This window comes from Artemia sp. Qi Xiang Cuo, chromosome 3, assembly GCF_049724085.1.
Source record: "Artemia sp. Qi Xiang Cuo chromosome 3, ASM4972408v1, whole genome shotgun sequence".
NCBI lineage: Eukaryota > Metazoa > Arthropoda > Branchiopoda > Anostraca > Artemiidae > Artemia > Artemia sp. Qi Xiang Cuo.
In genome coordinates this window covers 64,215,578-64,220,367 of record NC_142796.1, presented here as the reverse complement: position 1 = coordinate 64,220,367, position 4,790 = coordinate 64,215,578, and positions in this window count along the sequence as shown.

Sequence of the window (4,790 nt, the reverse complement as noted above, 5' to 3'; positions counted from 1 at the left end):
AGTCCTCGTCAGCGACACATCAGACCACTTCCCCATTCATGCAACACTTGGCCTTTCAGAACCAGCTAAGATAAGGTCCCGAATTAACCCTATGTTACCGATTATATGTTTAACAGAGGAAAACTTGAAGATTTAAAACAGGAACTAGAGCAATTAAACTGGGATAACGTAATGGAGATTCAAGATGTAAACAAAGCTTTTGGGTCATTTCACTAGACGTTCTTGGATGTATACAGTAGATGTTGCGTGAGAAACCCGAGAACTAATAAACGAAAAAAAAAGACCAGCCAATTAGCCCCTGGATGACGGATGGTCTTCTGGCCTGTGTGAATAAGAAAAACCACCTTTGGGGAGAGTATAGAGGCTTTCCGAGCTTAGCGCGGCTAGAGGAGTATGAGCAATATAGGAAAGTCCTTCGGACTGTGTTACGAAGAGCAAAGCGTGGCTACCTGCAGCAAAAGCTGACGGAAAGCGGAAAGGATGGTTGAAAAGTTTGGCAAATTATCAACTCGGTTCTATGGCCAACCACTAAGTCTTCCACATTACCAGCGAAATTGGTCGTGAATGATGAAGAACCTACACAGGTTGCCGCATCGCTGAGTACATTTTTTGCAAATATCGGCCAGACCACAGCAAATTCCGTCGGGATACCATCTAAGTCATACAAAGAATACCTTGGCCCAAAGTGCATGAAATCAATGGCAGTGAGTCCTGTAACACCAGGTGAGCTCGAATTACTCATGAAAAATTTGAAGGGCTCTTCTGCTTCAGGTTTCGACCTGGTCCACACAAAGGCACTGAAAGCAGTAGTGACGACCATTGCTGAGCCGCTAACTTACCTTGTAAATCTTTCATTAGATAAAGGGGTTTTTCCTGAAATGTTAAAAAAGGCAAAGATAATACCTCTTCACAAAGGTGGAAGTCATACAGACACAGAAAATTATAGACCAATCTAAATCTTATCAGTTTTCTCGAAAGTCTTTGAAACGCCAATGAAAAACCAGCTTTACCAATATTTAGATGCCAAAGGCTTTTTTAACAGCCACCAATTCGGGTTTAGGGCTGGCCATTCAACCGAAGACGCCCTTACTTTACTAAGTTTATTCGTAAACAGAATCCTAGATTCGGGTGCTTTACCTGCAGCAGTGCTTCTAGATATTAAGAAAGCGTTTGATAGCATGCACCACAAAATATTACTAGGAAAGCTGGATCATATTGGAGTTCGTGGCCAAGTCCTAGATTGGTTTAAATCTTACCTGAAAAATCGTCGAATTTACACAGGAAATCACCATACAAATGATGTTGTAGTTAACTGCGGGTGCCCCAGGACTCTAAATTGGGACCGGTATTGTTTCTTGTTCACGTAAATGATCTTCAGCAAGTACTGACTCCTGCAAGTCGTAGCCCTTATTGCTGCAAACTATGTCACCCACAAATGACGCCGGGGTCTATAGTAGAAGCTGAGGATTCACTTATGGCAAGCTCAGAATGGAACATCAAGTCTCTCAAAACGAAGCTACAAGACATTCTTGAAGAAACGTACCTCTGGATGGACGCAAATTGTCTAGTCATCAACATTGACAAATCCAGTGTTTTATTTTTTTCACGTATAGATTCGCTGGCTCCTGATGTGATCAGTATTGAAACCTCTCATGGACTTATCAAGAGACCAGAAAAAGGACACGTTCGTTACCTAGGGGTTTTAATCGACGAAAACCTCTCGTTCAGACACCACATAGCAAGTGTCGAGACGAAGCTTTCAAGGAACCTTGGAATCTTGAGGAAACTCAGTCACCATTTCCCTAAAAAAATACTGATCCTGATTTACAATGCAGTTATCAAGCCTCACATTCAATATTGTTCTACAGTTTGGCAATCTAATTTCAAGACACATTTACAGAGACTAAACTCAATTCACAATAAAGCACTTCAAATTTTAGGCCCAGCACCGAACAGACTATCAATGGCATCACTTTACAGACTATCTTGCACCGTTTTTTGTTTTAAATATTTTTCAGGAACACTCCCATCACCATTTAGAGGCTTATTCATACTAGCATCACAAATCCATAGTTTAAATACACGATCTTCATCATACATTTACATACCCCCAACACCGACAGCTAGGTTGGAATTTTCTCCTAGAATTGCGTGTGCTAGAGAGTGGAATGCACTTCCGCAAGAGCTGAGGTCATATAGGTCTCTCGGTTCCTTTAAAAAGAATGTGAAAAAATATCTAAAAGATTAAATATTTTTTTTACTAGATTTAATTTATTATTATTATGTTTAAAATTTTTCAATATTATTATTAATTATCATATTTTAGTTTGATACTTCAAGGGGTGTGAGCGGAGGAGAAGTTGTGTTAAATTTATTGTTATTTGATGGCAGTTTGGGGTGGAAATTGAAGAGGACAGGAGGCCACGCTGTATTTAGAGTGTGAAATTATTACGGGCCCAAACGTGCATCAATGCACAAGGAACTAAGTTAAGTGTATTTTTATATATATTTTTTTGAATTAAAACCCATATTGAACTTGAACTTGTTTCGGATTCTCTGGTTGGTGAATTTGTGATGTGGCTGCAAAAAATAAGTTGACTGCTTCTGTGCTGCTAAGCAATACAATACCCTGTTGTGCTGATTTACAATTATCTGGGATCGTTGGTTGCGCCGGCGTGGCTAACCCGGCTATTCCCCAAGGATTGTGGCTTTTTCCTGTTGTACCTTTTCTCTGGTTTGGATTTTTTCTCGGGCAGCTCGCAGCATCATGGTCGTCGTTGTGGCATATGAGACAAAGTTTGGGTTGGCCATCGTAGGATACAAAAATCTTCTCTTCTTGGTTTATCATAATCGCCGGTGGAATGTGGGATTCGATATACATAAGCGCTGAAGCTCGGCCAGTGGCTACCTCAATTAAATCATCTCCTTCGGACATATTTCAACGCATGTTCAGGACCTGGCCATAGCGTCGAAGCACTGTTCTAACTTCATCAGCTAAAGATTCGCCACGGATTTTTCGGAGAAAAACGACAACTGGGCATTTGCCATATTTTCCCACAAATACTGGGTAAACCACTTGATCAAAATTTATCTTCAGCTCCATTTTCTTCCATATCTCGACAAAGTCATCGGTGACTACTGCAGAACTAAGTGTAACCTGGACGATTCCAAATTTCCGCAGATCGTCAGAATCTATTGCTCAGACATTTGTTGCATTGAGATTTAGCCCTTTTAGGAAACAATGGATGTCTATATCTCAAACGGTTTTCAGAATGTCTTCTGGGATAGCTCTGAAGATGAAGCTAACTGTAGCCTACTCCTCTTTTCTTTTTTCTTTTTTTTTACAAAAAACTACACTTTTTCAAAATGTACCAAAATGTAGTTCTCTGCCCCGTTTCCGGCACCTCAAGAGGTCTACAGCAACGCTGCGTACTGATGTCACTCACAGCGTCACTTCCTTTGGAAATAAAGCCACTGTGAAATGATACTTAAACCTTAGATGTACCTGAAACCAACACTAGACTACACTGTATCACATTCACTGATGCTTTCCAAGCTCTCTCTATCTCTGTTTTGGCACCAAAAAGGGAGATTCTTTTTCAAACAACTGTGACATGCATTGCCCAGTGAAAATGAAAAAAAAAATCATTTTCTTGTCATGTTTTGATCATTCTCTTATAAGAAATTCAAGTAATATTGTAATTCTGGTTTGGTGAATAATTTAATCTGATAGTTAATTAATCAGTTTTTTTTTTCATGGTGCAAGTAAGAGCTACAGGCTTATCGCAAAATCACATGTTAAACAGTGACCATAAACTGAACAATTTTTGTTTTTATTTTGTCATTGTTGATGCAGTGGGATTTTAAATTCACAGGTGGGAACAACCTTTGAAATTTTATCTATTGAAAATATAACTAAATCATCTTTGGATTTCTCTATAGGTTTTGACTGATATTTATAATGAAGCAACGTATACTCAACATATTGAGTATAACGTGCTGCAATTGATACTGAGAGCTAATGAAAACCTTTTCTTTCCGCGCATTTTGACTATTCCCCAGATTTTGTGAGGTTTCATTGAATGTCCCCAAAAGAAAATTGAGCTCTACACCCTAATTTTTGCTAAAGCTATTTGCTAATAGCTTTAGCAAAAATTATTTTTTGGAATTTTGTCTAAACCTTGTGTGTATCTATAACCTTAAGTTTTTGGGCATATTTTGGAGAATCCAATCTTTTGAGTAAATTTAGGAATAGTGGAAATTCTGATTGAAGTGCTAGAAATTTCTAATCATTGATTTAATTGTGACCTAGCCTGTGGCCTTGCCTTTACATGACCTGTCTGCCCTTGCCAATTCTTTTTGACATTGTTTTGTTTTATGATTGTTTTTCCTTGCCAATGCACATCATGCAAGTGTATTCCCAGGGGCGTTGACTTACAAAAATAGAGAAAGGAGGAAAAATGTATTTTCAATATTCAGGAAGGCGGGAATTTTCTAATGAAAAGACCAGGAAAAAGGTATTTTTAATAAATAATAAAAAAAAAAATTTGTCAAAATCTAGTGGAAGTCTAGAGGGCATTTGACCCCTCATTTAAATGCATGATTTTACTAACAAGAAAGAAGTAGTTCATGCCCTTTTTGCATTCTTCTTGTATTTTTCATATTTTTTGTCTAATTTACTTTTTGTTTAGTCATTTTTTCTTTCTTCCTCTTTTTTTTACTCTTCTCAGGTTATAGTTTTTTGTTAAATCCTTGCAGTGTGCTTCTACTACTACTAACAGTTACCAAAT